The following is a 17,756-nucleotide window of genomic DNA, read 5'->3' as shown; positions in this document are numbered from 1 at the left end:
GTCCAGCTTGCAGACGCTGGCATGATAGTAATGGCTTGCCTGCACTTCTGCCCGGAGGAGGATTTTGCACGGGAGTCATTGTCCTCCCCGAGAGAGATGCGATAGCAAGCACGGGATGTAAGCACGTCAGGAGGTTTTTATTTGAGGTGGGCAGGCTGGGAAACAAACCGCACCCGCTACAATTTCACCCCCTGGGGAAGACTGGAAACATAGAAACAAAGTTACCAGCTGGCTCAGCTCCTCCCCTGGTGTAAATCAGCCCTGGATCAGGCAAAGCGCCTGGTACAATCCCACTGCTAGAGCAAGGACTGCGGGACTGAGCCCACGGACTTTAAGGCAAGTTGCACAGGGTGCTGCATCAGCACACGCAGAGTCTATCCTTTGCTTTCTGATGCACCCTGTGCAACGGGGCCTCTTGGGTGAGACATGAAGAAGGTCCCAGGTCCAAGGGAAGAGGTGATGTTTATGGCAATGCAATTAAGGAAAAGAAAGGGAGAAAGGGCGGGAAGAGACATTCCCTGGAGGGGAGGAGGGATAGGTTAGCCCACCACCTTGCATCTACCACTGTGGCATGTGATGCCGGCCCCTCTTGGAGACAGGATCCTGGACTAGATGGGCCATTGGTCTGATCCAGTCTGGAAATCTCCACATTCTCCTATGGCCGATCCTGGGAGTGATGCTTTGAAACATCCCAGAACATCACTGGAGTTTTTCTAGCCTGCTCCTTTGTGCATAGGTTGCTTTCTGCCTTAATTACCCAGTCTGTCTTCTCATTTGACCAAACTCTCCTCCTGTCTCTTCCACTGTCATGTTTGCTTATTATGCTTACTTCTATTTATAGCCTTTCCTTACAGAACCTAATGATAGGTTGAAGGACCCATCAGGAGAGATGGATTCCTATGACCTGGAGGGGAAAGAACTGGCGGGTTTGATATACAGCTTTCTTGTGGGTGTCACATTTGACTCCTTCCTCACAAGAGAAGATGTGTTTGCTGGAGGAAGGAAATGCACTCAAATAAAGCTCCTTTCTCTGCAGGGGGAGGATTAAAGATTCAGCAAGCTTCCCAAGTGGCTTGTTATTTTTTACATTCACTTACTGCCACAATGAGGTTATCCCCCCACGCCGCCTTCCCCATTCTCCCAATGCAACCAGGCGGCTGCACTCCGCTGTGTCCAACAAGGGCATCGTTACAAAACACAACACGGTCCATTCGCAGGCAAATGGGATTGCCTGTGAAGAGCCTGAGGCAAAGGCTGTAGCAAGATGTGTTTCACATCCTTGCTGATGTCCTAATGAATACACATTACCGAAAGGCACATGATTTGATTAAGAGGTTACACAAGACAAAGAGATCGGGCCCACATTTGCTGCTTGGGCCTCCAGAGATCTGTCTAAAGATGGCAGGACTGGGACCATGGGAGGGATGTCACCCCTCCTCAAGGAGATGGGGCTGGCAGGTGGGTTGGAAAAGCCTGAAGAAGCATCGAATCAGGTTCACATTCAGGGTATGAGAGTCTGATTTGGGCACATGGCCAAGCTCTTCCTCATATGAGTTGTCCCATCGAAGGGACCGGGACATCAGCTGGTGAAAAGGCCATCGAAGCCAATGGAGCTACACAAGTTTACACCAGCTGAGGATCCAGCCCTGTGAGACTGCTTGTGGGAGTAAAGGGCTCACTGGTGTGACTGAGAGCTTGCACGTCCTGCCCCACCGTCCGGCAAACCGGGACCTGTTCCGCAACCCGGTGCGCTCGTGGGAAGGTCATGCAATGTCATCGTGATACAACCCAATGTCATGTCAGAGGCCCCAAAGAGGCCATGTCCCTGGGGTCAGTTGATAAGTTGTATCATCAGTTGCTTGACCACGCTTTGGTTCATTATGAAATATAGTCAAGAGACCAAAGAACCAGCATCAGTCAAACTTATTGCTAAGAGCCAATATGAATATAGTACAAGGAAAAGTTTCAATATGATACCAGTCTCTGGGAAGCTGCCTCATGCCGTGTGGTCGCATGCACCTGACAAAGAAGGTGTGCTCCCAAAGCTCCACTCCTCAAGCTATCTTTTTATACCCGACCTATTTACAATTAAGAGGCACAGTGTACGTCATCTGAAACTTGATTTAACCAATCAGCTTTCCACCTTTTTTTCCTGTTATCAAGGACTACCCCTTATCTTTCTGGTCTGGACACATGCATTCCAGGTACCCAGGGGTGTGAAAGCTGTACTAGGGTAGAACAATCATATGTCTTGTCATCTTCCTTTGGGGCATTCCAGTGCTGGCCTGTGAGAATAACTCCCTCTCTGTTGCTATGGAAAAGCACTCATCTGTCCTGATCTTGACAGTTCCCTATTTGTTCAAGCCAAAACATGCTTCTGTGAATGCAAGAGGTTATGGGATATTTAGCATAAGTGAGCAGGATTATATGGAAAGCATAGGCCAATTTAGGCTATATAACGGCTATTATATGCTTAATACATACTGATATATGTGTGGTGCAGATAATACTTACTGGGAATGTGCCATACAGATATGCTGGCCCAGCATATATTAGTCAACAGGCTCGTCAAGGGGGAAAAGCTGACATTATGGTCAGGTGAGCAGGGCTCATGGTTTTACAGCCCAAAGCATTGTACAAATATTACTGACTGTACAGACCATAGGTCAGATTCCAATCTTCATTACATGGGTATAAATCCAAATTAACTCCACTGACTTCACTGTGTAACTGACCCCCTGGGTAGAGGAATCACACTGTCCACCACCAAAATGCAGTCACCTCTGAGCCACAATGCAGCAGCTGTTTATCAGAGCATGGAAATGCTACACACTAGTCAGAGTCATAGAGTTTAAGGCCAGAAGGGACCATGAACCCTAGTCTGACCTCCTGTGTATTGCAGGCCACTAAACACCACCCAGCCACCCCTACACCAAGCCAACCACCAGAATTAGACCAAGGTATTACAGCCCTCAGGAGACTAGACTGTTACATGTTACAGCAGAGAACAGAAGGGACGGAGGTGCACCAATGCCTGAGGCCCTGCAGTGGCAGGGCATTGATTTGGTGGGATATACCTAGATGAGCCTGGCAAGTGACCTGCACCCCATGAGGAAGGCAAAAAAACCCCAAGGTCCCTGCCAATCTGAACTGGGGGAAATTCCTTCTCAGCCCCAAACATGGCGATCACTAAGACCCTGAGCAAGACTTACCAGTCAAGCACCTTAGAAAGAGAATGATCAGCACCACCCTAGAGCACCGGCCCACCCTGACCAGTGTCCCATCTCCAGCCACGGCCATTTCTGATGCTTCAGAGGAAGGAGCAAAAAAAGCCCAATACACAGAGGAAAGAAATTCCCTTCCTGACTTTTACAGGTGACTGACTGAAGCTTAGTACTAGCTTAGCACAGGGAGCAAAACAGAAAACTGTGCGATGCAGGGCAGGATCTACATAGGCAGAAGGTCGAACAAGATGCATTCTGACCAGGGCTAACATCCCTACTCTTGCAAAGAGCTCTCTGGGACCTGGAATAATGGTGTAGCCCTCCCCTGATGCATGGCTCAAACTTCCTCCCCAATGCCTGATAATCAAAGTGGCTTCTCTGTGCTCCTTACATGGGCTGGGGCCTTTCTTTTGGTGCCTGGTGCCTCCACGCAAGGTGACTCCTCCTCTCTGTGCTGGGAGCACAAGAGGTGCTGTCCCTTGGGAAAATGACTAATGCAGCTACTCTGGTCACCAGGAATATAACCCACTACCCCAACACCACAATACATTAATACAAACCCCAACCAATGAAATGCCATCCTCAGAAAGAGCAGTATAACACCAGGGACATTACTGGGGACAGGAAACAAAGGCTCTATTGGAAGGAAAGGGTTAAGATCAACGGAAACACTAAAACACAATTCTATAACAAATCCCCCCCGACCTTCCTGCGTTCACCACTACACACAAGCCCCAGCTCACTCCCTAACACCATTCCGGGTGGAAGTGATGCTGAGGATAAGTCCTGTGATGAGAGATGCAGTGCTGTGAATGCTGGCTGGCTTACACACAGAAAAAGGGGGATCCCATACAGTGTCTTCACCCCTGAGTGGGGCAGGGTCCCCTGCTGGCTCCCTGCTGTATAGTCCTGAGGAGGTCTTGGCTGACTCTAGGTAACCAGCACTCGGTGGGTTCTCTGCCTTGCTGATCGCAGGTCTCCGCAGGGCTGGCTCCAATCCCACACTCAACTGTCCACCCCCATCATTCGAAGTCCCCCTTGGAGTGGGAGAGTTGATTACAGACTCCCCAACCTGTGCTGCTGCTCTCACCACTCCGAACTGGCTCCTCGTTGGCCTAGCAACCTGTCTATGTAAGTCGCTCCATCCAGCTCCCCACTGGCTTGTGGAAGCATTGCCAGACTAGTCTGTCCCTGCCCCAAACCCTAAACAGGCTGGGAAATGGTGTCCAGAGGCTCTGGAGCCATAGTCCAAAGAGTAGGACCCCGAGAAGCTCCGTTCAGCGTTCCAGGAGCTAGCAAACTCCATAGCAGTAAGAGACCAGGAGCTCAGTTTTATGGAAAGAAGTGGAGCCTGAATCTCACACCTGTGCAAAGCGGGTGTCAAGTGCTGCCACATCAAATGGGCGTGTTTTACACCCACCTTGTACAGGTATAAATCACTCCACAAGGTGCAGGGCAAAAGGAGAATCAGGCCCAGTTCCTCCAGCATCGGCGCACCCCCTGACGCCCTGCAGGGGCCCTGGTTCAGTACGGACCAGCACCACTTTCTGCAGCAGCCTCCGGTCCGGGGTCTCCTGTCCACCTGCTCTTCCCTAGAGGTTTCCATCTATCAAGCTGGCCCATCTCTTGCTTTGCTTGTTTTGCTTTGTGCTCAGTGCGACCCTGTGTTTTTCAGCAGCGCATGGATTCTGTCTTTCAAGTCTCTCTGGCTTTGATCTCTTATGCTGCGCTTCATGTCTGAGTGGCATTTGCTTTAGAAACCGACCACCAGGCAGACAAAATGTGTTTGCCTACCGTAAAGGGAGCATGTGATGATAGCACTTGTCTCTCTCTTTACCCAGACAACTTCCAGTTATTTTAAAGGCCACTCTATCCAACTGGCTTTGGGTCACTCTTAAAAAAGCTACGTCCAGTCAGGGAGGTATTTCTCAGTAAAAATCCAAAGCGCATCACAGACCAGTGGAAGAAATGGCAGCTCCCCCTGTATATATTACTGTAGCATATTGTTACAGCTGGGTCAAAAGCAGGCTGCCTCCCTGGCAAGTAACGTCGCCAGCCCTACTTCCCATCACTTCCTTGATTAAGAGTCCCAGTAGGTGTTGATTCACTGATGCAATGTGAAGCAATGGTCTGGTCAGTGCCAGGTTGATACACCGGACAATCTGCAGCTTGAGGTATTTACAGCACATTCTGCACCTCGCAGCACAGAAAAGATGCAGCCGTTGCAGCCCTTGGGCAGGTTTCAGACATTGCAGAACCGAGATTAAAGAATAAACCATCTGACGGAAACGGCAGCTCCCTAGCCCGCAACATACTTCCAGCCCCTCCTGACAAATGCCCAGGGTAGCACTCGGGCTCTGCATTGAAGCTCAGTAAACTGGAGTATGGTAGGACCGTGTGTGTGTGTGAATTGCTTAGTCCAGGCCAGTGGTTCTCAACCCATTTACCATCGTGGGCCGCATATGCAGATCTCTATGTGTTACGTGGGCCACAGCCACACAGCATATAGGCTACCTGTATGGCCCTGAGGATGTCACATGGGCCGCAGCTGTGTGCTGATTGGGCCGCAAGCTGCCCGGGGGTTGAGAACCACTGGTCCAGGGCAACCCCTTTGAGACTGCCTGGTACCCGCCTCCCTCAGGTCCTGTCAAGGAGACTCCTAGTTCCGGGTGCCGATTTCTAGCCATCAGCCAGAAAGAGGAGCAGTCCTAGAGAGCCCAAAGAGCCCATCTCGCAGCAGTGTTCCCAACGCATCCCCAGGGAGCTGTGTAGGGGCTGAGCAATGGGCACCTGTGGGTCAGGATTGGGTTTGTTTTAGCCACGGCCCGGGGCCTGCTCCTGCACTACAGACATCAGTGAGGACTTTGCCGTTGGCCCTGATTTGCGAGTGGGGCTGAACTGTCCTCAGAGCAGGATCCGAAGGCGTGAGGAATAAAGGTGACTGCACCCAGCTCTGGTTTTTGGGCTAGCCAGGGATTGGTTTGGTCCCCTGCCACCCAATGTAAATTACAGCAACCCTGAGCTCCACCCCACTGACTAGGGCCCCCAGGGGATGGCTGGGAAGCCAGCAAAAGCAGGAGCTCAAAGATGTGCTGGCCATGTCCCTTTCCCACTGACTATTCCCTCTATGCCAGCTCTACATCACCCCAGGGATTCCCCTTACGATGAAAGAAATTCCCAGGTAGCCAGTTATGCTGGCATATGGCCATTTTGCTCCATACTGACGCAGTGACAAGGGGACGCAGCAGATCTGAGAACTGGCCCATTGATTTCAATGGGTGCAAGATCAGGACCTTAGTTACTGACTTATTGGGTGACCTTGGGAGAGTCATTTAAATCCTTGGTGCCTCAGTTTCCCCATATAGTAAATGAGCTTACATAGCTATTTCCTAGCGCTGATGTGAGTCTTCATTCATCAGTAATATACTTAGATAATAGGTGCTTTATAAGTGCAGAGTATTATTACTGTTATTAAGATAAATTATTAAGGGCAGAGGAAATCTTTGGAGAGAAATCAACTCTCATTATGTTTCCCTCCTTATGAACATTTAGAGGTTGCTCCTGGAACTTGCCTGAAATCCCTGAGTGGTGTATTAATTATTGCTATATCTTAGTTTCTGAGTATTTTAATTAAAGCCAATAAATTCCGGAGGGGGGGGGGCCAAGAGGATCTTCCCAGGGTGAAATATTCTGTCTTTGTCAAACATGCAACCTCTGACTAAATCAAAGTGCCACTTTTAACAACCGTGGCCATAAATTGTTTCTGGCGTAACAGCCTGGGCTGACCCATCACTGCTCTCCCAAGCACTGATCAATATGATTTTTTTCCCAGCGGCTCCAAGATGGGCTCAGAAAACATCGTTTAAGTCCATGTGGATTTCACCCAACTCAGTGGCTTCCCTACACCTTCCTCACACCCTGCGTTGGTTTCACGTGTGATGACATGAGTGGAAGATCTAACAGAAGCCCCTAACTGAGATCAGGGCCCCATTGTGCTCAGTGCCAGACACACTTAGACAATCCATGTCCTGAAGATCTTACAATCCAATAGACAAGGGGTGCTTTATTACCCCCATATTACAGAAGGGGGATCTGAGGCAGAAGGCGATAAAGTGACTTACTCCAGGCTGCACAGGGAGTCTGTGGCAGAACAAGGAACTGAACCTAGATCACAGGAGGGAGTGTGGCCACACTTGGCATCCTGCCATGCTCTATAGGGGCACCAGATGCCTGGGCTATGGGGTTGCCCTTGCCCCCACATCTCTTAAATCAGGGAGAGGCATACAGCTCCCTTTCCATCCCCACTGGTGGATCTGCTCCTTTTAGGGTGTCCGTCCACATAATGGAGAGGGAAGCATTCACACCAAGGAAAGGGAACACTGGATTGTCAGAATGAGTAATAATCTCAGTGCCCCCGCCCTGCAGACCCACCACCCATGTTGCTGAAGAGAAGGTGACGGGGTGCTAGCTGAGGGGCAGGGAGCTCAGGAGTTTTCCTGCTAGAAGAAAAAGGCGGCATGGGGCATGGGTGAGAACCGCTGGCTGGTTGGAGGCCCACAGAGGGCTCCCTGTTAGTGGCGAAGAGGCCAGGGGTGGCAGAATGGCTCGGATGGTGAATTTCAGAACCGCTGCAGCTCGACAGCTTCACCTCCAATGCTGAGCTCTCCCAGGCTGGGGTGGGGGCACTCTGACCCCCATCACGACTAGATGATCACAATGGTCCCGTCCAGCTTTGGAATGTGTGACTGAAGGGTCATGGGAAGAGCTGGGAATTAGCCCCAAGGGGTGGGGTCGGAGAAAAAGGCAGCGACGTTTGTTCTGGGATCTAGAAAACTGCAGCTGCGTCTCTCAGGTTCCTGCCAGGGTGCATACAATTTTATCCCATTGTGTAATTTACTGCACAGACGACAGCAAGTTAAACAAACCAATGTAAATAATTTCCATTAAAAAAAAATCTTCAAGGGGGAAAAATGGGCTAGGAATCAGCAGGCTCCACTTCTGGTGGGTCAGAAGTTCAACCCCTCGGGGCTAGCTGGCACCCGGAAAGTTCCAGTCATTTCAATCCTGCCCTTGATATTGCAGATCCAAAACGTAACACCTCCTACTTCTCCATCCCCGTTGCTCTGAGAGGGCTTCTCCAAGGTGGGGAGGCAGCTCACAAGAAAGGTAAGGGAGATGCAGAGAGGTTAAGGCCCAGGTGATCATATGGGGCCACTGGTTTAGGGTGCCTGCCTGCCTCAGAAGACTTTGGCCTGATTTTCACACGGTCTGAGCACCTGCGACTCCAGAGAAAGTCAATGGGAGCTGGGGAATGCTCACAGGCTATGGTTAAGGAGGGCCTATAAATAACATGATGGATTTATCAATGGATAGACAGGTAATGGGTGTGTAAGAGGATAGATAGATAGATAGATAGATAGATAGATAGATAGATAGATAGGTAAGGCCCTGGGTGTTTCCAGCTGGACACCCAAATACTAAGGCTCTCAGATGCTTGTGAAAAAATAGACTCCAGGTCACACAGCAAGCCAATGGCCAAGTCTGGCAGCCTCCTGACTCCCAGTTCTATGCTCAGTCCATTCGACCACAGCAGGCGTTAAGCCATAAATCATGTTGTCATGGTCGCTGGGCTTGTGCAAGCTTTCGATGGCTTCTCTGTTCTGTTTTCTCTTCCTGGCTCCTACTGTGGGCTTCCCTCTCTCTGAACAGGCCCTGGCTCCGTAAATCGCTGTTCCTTCACAGACAGTCTGACCCCCGAGCTCAGCCACAACACCCTGGAAACGGGCCAGAATCAAAAGTCCAGATCCAACCCCCCACCATGCTTTGGAATTGTTTGGGTCCAGAGGCAAGCCTCCCAGCTGGCCCCCATGTCTCTAATGGGCCAATGAAATGCCCACAGTCTCAATTTAGAGCCAAACTTTGTGACGCAGGCCCATAAACCCAGCAGTGCATGACACCCATGCACTGAACTATTAGACAACAAACCTGATTCACCCTTGATTTATGCCAGCTCCCATTTAGACAACAGCATGGGGCCCCCGGTGGCAGATCATCTGAAGCTAGTCACAACCTCTGCCACAGAAGGCAGACAGCCCAACAAATGGATGGGTCTGGCTGTAAAGTGGGCACAGCCATGCCAGCCTGGGGTGCATGGGTTCCTACGGGAAGGGTGTTGCGTTAACACCTCCTACCTTCTCCTGGGATTGCTGCCGAGCCAGTGTGGGGAGATTCACCCTGGCCCTAGGAAGCGAAGTATCAACAGCTCACATCCGTCTCTCACGGGTGCTGCTCTTGAGACAGTTTTTTCAGCCTACCCAGCACCTTAGTAGCCGCACGACTCATTTACTCCGGGTCTGAAGTGTCAAAATCGGCAGGGTGCACAAGTCTTATGCCCATTGACTGCCCTTTTCATTTCCCGAGGTGCCCCAGCACGCCCACCCCTATGCCGCTTCCTTGGCTCGAATGCAACTCCCTTTCAAAGGAATCCAGCACAGACAGCAGGAGCAGCCTTCAGAAATGAAAGGGCTTATCTGAGTGGGGAAAGAGAAGCTGCCTCGTACTGCTCTCTGGAGCAGAAATGAGAAAATAAAAGCTTGTGAGAAGCAGAGCTGAGCTGCTGGAAAGGATTTCCCCCCAGACTTTGCATTTCATTATAAATAAAATATGGGGAGGGTTTGACAATAATGGAGGCAAACGCAATGACTTATCATTGCTGGCTGACGATGGGTTTTCATATTGCTGTCCTTTAAATGAGTGGCTCTCCCTCAAAGGAGCGGACTAGAATCATAGAATATCAGGGTTGGAAGGGACCCCAGAAGGTCATCTAGTCCAACCCCCTGCTCGAAGCAGGACCAATTCCCAGTTAAATCATCCCAGCCAGGGCTTTGTCAAGCCTGACCTTAAAAACCTCTAAGGAAGGAGATTCTACCACCTCCCTAGGTAACGCATTCCAGTGTTTCACCACCCTCCTAGTGAAAAAGTTTTTCCTAATATCCAATCTAAACCTCCCCCACTGCAACTTGAGACCATTACTCCTCGTTCTGTCATCTGCTACCATTGAGAACAGTCTAGAGCCATCCTCTTTGGAACCCCCTTTCAGGTAGCTGAAAGCAGCTATCAAATCCCCCCTCATTCTTCTCTTCTGCAGGCTAAACAATCCCAGCTCCCTCAGCCTCTCCTCATAACTCATGTGTTCCAGACCCCTAATCATTTTTGTTGCCCTTCGCTGGACTCTCTCCAATTTATCCACATCCTTCTTGAAGTGTGGGGCCCAAAACTGGACACAGTACTCCAGATGAGGCCTCACCAGTGTCGAATAGAGGGGAACGATCACGTCCCTCGATCTGCTTGCTATGCCCCTACTTATACATCCCAAAATGCCATTGGCCTTCTTGGCAACAAGGGCACACTGCTGACTCATATCCAGCTTCTCGTCCACTGTCACTCCTAGGTCCTTTTCCGCAGAACTGCTGCCTAGCCATTCGGTCCCTAGTCTGTAGCTGTGCATTGGGTTCTTCCGTCCTAAGTGCAGGACCCTGCACTTATCCTTATTGAACCTCATCAGATTTCTTTTGGCCCAATCCTCCAATTTGTCTAGGTCCTTCTGTATCCTATGCCTCCCCTCCAGCGTATCTACCACTCCTCCCAGTTTAGTATCATCCGCAAATTTGCTGAGAGTGCAATCGATACCATCCTCCAGATCATTTATGAAGATATTGAACAAAACCAGCCCCAGGACCGACCCCTGGGGCACTCCACTTGATACCGGCTGCCAACTAGACATGGAGCCATTGATCACTACCCGTTGAGCCCGACAATCTAGCCAGCTTTCTACCCACCTTGTAGTGCATTCATCCAGCCCATACTTCCTTAACTTGCTGACAAGAATACTGTGGGAGACCGTGTCAAAAGCTTTGCTAAAGTCAAGAAACAATACATCCACTGCTTTCCCTTCATCCACAGAACCAGTAATCTCATCATAAAAGGCGATTAGATTAGTCAGGCATGACCTTCCCTTGGTGAATCCATGCTGGCTGTTCCTGATCACTTTCCTCTCATGCAAGTGCTTCAGGATTGATTCTTTGAGGACCTGCTCCATGATTTTTCCAGGGACTGAGGTGAGGCTGACTGGCCTGTAGTTCCCAGGATCCTCCTTCTTCCCTTTTTTAAAGATTGGCAATACATTAGCCTTTTTCCAGTCATCCGGGACTTCCCCCGTTCGCCACGAGTTTTCAAAGATAATGGCCAGACTGCACAGATGCATCCCGGTGGCATCCCCTCCTGTGTGAAAAGCTCTCAATCTAAGCCTTTTGCAGCAGCTGAGCCGGTGTTGTACACAACGAGGCAGTAACTTTACCGCCTGCTCCGTTATCCTCCCTGGCACGACTCCACTGTGTGAATGGAAATTGCTCACCCGGGCTGAATGAAAGAGCAGGGGTTTGATGCCTCGCCTTCCTTTTTTGCAAAGAAGGCTCCATTAAAATGCCAAGGCCAGACCCTTGGCAGGTATAAATCAGTACAAATCCAGTGAAGCCAACAATCATCTCTGCCAGCGGAGGATCTAGCCCTGCTGCTTTAAAGGCCTGACCCTGAGGCCCTGAGCACCCTGGATTCTCACTGAAGTCATTGGAGAGGTGCCCAGCATCTTGCAGGATCAGACCCAAATGGAGTCAGTGATTCAAAGGCAAGGAGAAGCAGGGTGGTGCAGTGGCTGGGAAACAGGCCCACGAGGTACAAGACCTGGGGTCCATCCCTGGCTCTGCTTCCGAGCTGCTGTGTGAATTTGGGCACTTGGCCATCTCTATGCTGCTGCAAAGTGGAGATAAATGGCACGTGTGCTCCTGCAGACAGTGCTTTGAAATCTCCAGATGGGAAAGGGCTGAGTATTACACTCTGCAAATCATCGGTCTGCTATACAGATAAATTGCCATCAGCAGAAGCAGATGAAACAACAACCTGGTATTTAAGGCACAGGACCGGCAGATCGGAGGCTTTTGTGTTCTTAGCCAAGCCCCTTCATCTCTCTATGCTACCATTTCCTCCCTAATGAAAAGGGGATGGTGATACTTACCCACCTGCTGATGGGGTGTTGCGAGGCCAAATTCACGCTTGTGTTCCATGTGCTCTGAGGTCCTTGAAGGGGCTATCCCCAGGGGGCAGTGTTGTCTAGTGGATAAGGCAGTGGGCCAGGAGTCAGGAGAGCTTGCTTCTATTTCTGGCTTTGCCTGCTGGGGGACCATGGGCAAGTCCCCTCCCCTCTTGGCTGGTTAGATCACAAGGTCTCTGTCTCCAGCTATGCACATGCACAGTTCCTAGAATAATGGAGCCTCAGGCTTGGTTGGGACCTCTAAGGGTATGTCTACACTGCAAAAAAAAAACAAAAAAACAAACCCGAGCAGCGGGTCTCTGAGCCCGGGGCTCCAGATTCAGATCTGTGGGGCTCACATTACAGTGCTAAAAATAGCCATGTCGGCGTTCCCATTCGGGGAGAGCTCAGGTTCTGGAGCCCTGGACTTCAGAGCCCGAGCAGGAACATCTACACGGCTATTTTAAGCACTGTCGTGCGAGCCCCAGACTGTAGACCTGAGCTCTGAGATTCGCTGTTGCAGGTTGGTTGGTTGGTTTTTGCAGCATAGATGTACCATAACGCTACTGCAAAACAAATAATAATAATAATTAATAATAGAAGTGCTTAATCGTGTTACTATGCCATGAAAACGTGTCCTTTGGGTTTATTTTTTAATGATCAAGCTCTAGTAAAAGGTCAAGGAGAGCTGAGAATAAGTCCCTGCAGGAAACAGCAGGCATTATGATTACTCTTATAACTAATCATCTTTTATTCAGGAGTGCCCAGAGGCGCCAGTCAAGAATGGGTTGTGGTCAGAGCTGTGTGAACAAATAGGAAGAGATGGTCCCTTTCTCAAAGAGCTTGAGATGCAGTTTAAGCATAAGAACATCAAAACGGCCATACTGGGTCAGACCAAAGGTCCATCTAGCCCAGTATCCTGGCTTCTGACAGTGGCCAATGCAGGTGCCCCAGAGGGAATGAACAGAATAGATAATCATTAAGTGATCCATCCCCTGTCACCCATTCCCAACTTCTGGCCAAACGAACAGAAACCTACATTGTTTATCTTCCACAGAGGGTCAGATCCTTACCTGGGGAGAATCTGAGATGTGCCAATTGACACCAGCTGCAGATTTTTCCCAGTGTCCATTTTCACCCTATTAAGGAGAGATGACTTTCCACATTGCTTGTCTGGGCTAGCTGTCCCTCTGACCCCGCTCCGGTCTCTGAGTGCACCCCCTTGGGTGTTAGGCTCATGCCTTTCCTGGGCTGGACTCCCCTGATCCTTCCATGCTTAGATCAGGCCCTGGGCTAAAATATCTTGTGTCTCCGCTGTGCTTACCCCGCAGGTCTGATTGGGTTTGGCACTTCCGGTTCTTCCCTTTGGGAGGTTGTGAGCAGTGACCACAATTGCCTTATTAAACTGAAGCATTGTTAACTCTTCACAATAGGAACGAAGTGTAACAGAAGAGAAAAGGGATTTTTTCAAACAACAACAGGCCTCCCTGCGTGTCTATCTCACTTGGGCTCTAATCATCCTCCTTGGGGACCCCAGTAAGGGCGACTTCCCAGACACCCCCAACCCCTGGAATCTGGGTTCTCCATCTCAACAACCCCCCTCTCTCTCTTCTCTGTAAAACCTCCTGGATCCTTGTTTCTCCCCACTGGGACTGAGTCACTTGGGGCAAATGGGTCAGGCAGGCCCAGCAGGAGACTGAGCCAGGGCAACCTGAAGAGCTCTTGCATTGACTCTCAAGTGTTTGCTTGAGAAGTGTCTATCGGAATCCACCTCCCCCTTCCTGGGTACATTTCCCAACACCCCTGCGACTGAATTCACTCAGTGTATGCACAAAGTAGACATCACAATAACCAGGTCAGCAGGTCAGCAGGGATTCATAAACTATTCCAGGCAGTTTCCAGTGCATAACAGTGGGATTCAGAATGCCTGCATGATGAATGCATGCTGGGATTTCAGAGGAGCCTAAGATTTGGGCACCTAACTCCCTCAGACGCCTTGGAAAATCGCATCCTAAAATATTCATCTGCTAGAAGAACATGGCATTCTCCAGACCATTGACTGCTGTGCTCTCTGTGGTGCTGAAGTAAAAGGCTTAATAGCGGCGAAGCTCGGACTCAGCTCTTCATTAGAACATTATGCTCTGGAGTGGGAAGGCAGCTTTTTTCTCATCAGCTGGTTTGGTTTACTTGAGGCACGGAGGTTCCCAACCTGAGCTGCTTGACTGGGTGTTTTGCCTTGGGCAAAGCGCTTCACCTCTCTGTGTTGCAATTTCCTCGGCTGTAAAATTGCAGGCAATCTCGTTTATTTGCCCATTTCTGTAAAGCACTTGGAGATCTGCAGATGGAAAGTGCAATCTGTATGCAAAGGGTATAAATTATAATTGTAGTGCACACCACCCCCAAAAAAGCTACGTTATCATGTTGCAAATTCAAGCACTCGAAAGTTGGGAAACAGCAGAAGGCAACATATACAACCTTAATTCAGCCCCCTTGCGTGTATGCATGGTGATACGGTCTTTAATCACCTAGTATTATTTCAACAGGACTACCGCCTCATTCAGTGAATGGGTAGTTGTTCAATATTTCTTATCCCTCCTTTTCAATGTGTGGTCCCAGGCCTTATTTACCACACACTATCCAAACCCTGCACTGAATACAAAATGGTTAATTTCCTTCTGGGTATTTCTAGGATAGTCTCACCATAGTATCTGAGTGCTTCGCCACCATTATTGAATTTAGACACACAACACCCCTGATTAAGAACCATTCTTATTCCCGTTTTACTGAGGGGAACTGAGGCACAGAGCGATTCAAGCCAAAATTGCTGAAAGTGTCCATTGATTTTGGGTGCCCAACTTGAGACATGTAGGGCCTAATTTTTCCGAGGGATGGAGCCTCTTGAATGCATTTCATATGTTCAAAGCTCAGATACAAATGACTTCAGTTGCACTTCTGAATGCTTAGCACTACTGCAAACCTGGCTCCATATGTCTCAAGTTGGGTGCCCAGAAAATGAGGAACACACAATCAGTGACCATCTGTAAACCTTTTGGTTCAAGTGACTTGCCCAGCATCAAATAGAAATGCTGTGGCAGAGGCAGGGGTAGAATTCATTTATCCAGGGAAGCATTCAGCTGCCTAAGCCACAAGCTCATCCTTTCTCTTCCTGAAATCCTTTGCTTTATGTACCACACAACTTCCAACTTCTGCAACAAATGAAGCCATGGTCCTTAAGACAACAGGCTTATTTGCTACACAACCCTGATGCATCCTCAGAGCAGGTGCATCTTGTGGCAGGGGTCCTGTGGAAAAAACAGTATGTGATCATGTAAGTCAAGACTGTATCATAAGGCAAATGCATTAGGGGCCAAACTAATATTGCACGGGCAAGATTTTCAGAAGTGACTAGAAGATGCTTCCACTTTTGGCTGCCCAGTGTGACATGACATGGAGTTGGACATGCAAACACTGAGGTGCACAAAATCACTAGTCCCTTTTGAAAATCTTGGCCCACGTGACTGCACTCTTGTCTTTGTTGCAAAAGGCTTCTGTGTTTATACCCTGCCAAGGTTCCTTCCCCACTCTGAACTCTAGGGTACAGATGTGGGGACCTGCATGAAAGACCCCCTAAGCTTATTTGTACCAGCTTAGGTTAAAAACTTCCCCAAGGTACAAACTTTGCCTTGTCCTTGAACCATATGCTGCTACCACCAAGCGTTTTAAACAAAGAACAGGGAAAGAGCCCACTTGGAGACGTCTTCTTGCAAAATATCCCCCCAAGCCCTACACCCCTTCTCCTGGGGAAGGCTTGATAAGAATCCTCACCAATTTGTACAGGTGAACACAGACCCAAACCCTTGTATCTTAAGAACAATGACAAATCAATCAGGTTCTTAAAAGAAGAATTTTAATTAAAGAAAAGGTAAAAGAATCACCTCTGTAAAATCAGGATGGTAAATACCTTACAGGGTAATCAGATTCAAAACATAGAGAATCCCTCTTGGCAAAACCTTAAGTTCCAAAAAGACACAAAAACAGGAATATACATTCCATCCAGCACAGCTTATTTTACCAGCCATTAAACAAAAGGAAATCTAACGCATTTCTAGCTAGATTACTTACTAACTTAACAGGAGTTGTAAGGCTGCATTCCTGATCTGTTCCCAGCAAAAGCCTCACACAAACAGACAAACCCTTTGTTCCCCCCCCACACACACACTCCAGATTTGAAAGTATCTTGTCCCGTCATTGGTCATTTTGGGTCAGGTGCCAGCGAAGTTATCTTAGCTTCTTAACCCTTTACAGGTGAAAGGGTTTTGCCTCTGGCCAGGAGGGATTTTATAGCACTATATACAGAAAGGTGGTTACCCTTCCCTTTATATTTATGACATACCCTTTATTGGCTTCTGGTTTATAGACAGTCTCTGCTGTCATTAGACCACACTTGACAAAGAAAACCATGCATGGCAAGCTTGCAATGCAATCCTCCATGAAAAGAAACCACAGATCTAAAAATACCATACTCGACAGGGACCACATCCCAAAAGAAATCTTTCCTGAACCCCCTTTTTTGGCCTTCAAACCACACCCCAACCTTGCCAAGCTCATCATCAGAAGCAAGCTCCCCACAGACCAGGACACACCAACGCAAAGCAGCACCAGACACTGCCACAAACTACAGATGTATCTCCTCTGCTACAATGATAAACACCCCCCACAACACACCTTGCAAGATCCATGGCTCCCATACATGCCTATCACAACATGTGGGGTACCTCATCCAGTGCACTAAATGCCCCAATAACAACTACGTGGGTGAAACCGGACAAACACTGCACTCTCGAATGAACACACAGAGACAAATTATAAAAGCCAAAGCACCATCTCACCTATGACAGAAGAGGTGTTAACTACCCACTTCACCCTGAATGGTCTCTTTCAATGTGTGCCAACTCCTTATGTTTAACCATCTGTTCCTCCTTGTATTTAGCCCTGCTTACCTTTCCCAGACCTGAAGAAGAGCTCTGTGCAAACTCAAAAGTTTGTCTCTTCCACCAACAGAAGTTCGTCCACTAAAATATATCACCTCACCCACTTTATCTCTCTCAAAAATGTCAACGTATCCGATAAGTTAGAAAGAACAGGAGGACTTGTGGCACCTTAGAGACTAACAAATTTATTAGAGTATAAGCTTTCGTGGGCTACAGCCCACTTCATCGGATGCATAGAATGGAACATATAGTAAGAAGATATAGATACACAGAAGGTGGAAGTTGCCATACAAACTGTAAGAGGCTAATTAGTTAAGATGAGTTAGGACTTCTCTGCCAACAATGTAAAAACAATTCTCTCCTAGCCTGTCTACTAATGAAAGTTCTGCCAAGCAGAGTGTGGGGAATCATCCCTTTATTATATTTCCCAGTTCCCTAGGGACTTTAAAGAGATCT

The sequence above is a fragment of the Caretta caretta genome, chromosome 19, assembly GCF_965140235.1.
Source record: "Caretta caretta isolate rCarCar2 chromosome 19, rCarCar1.hap1, whole genome shotgun sequence".
Taxonomy (NCBI): domain Eukaryota; kingdom Metazoa; phylum Chordata; order Testudines; family Cheloniidae; genus Caretta; species Caretta caretta.
Note: the sequence above shows the minus strand (reverse complement) of the source record.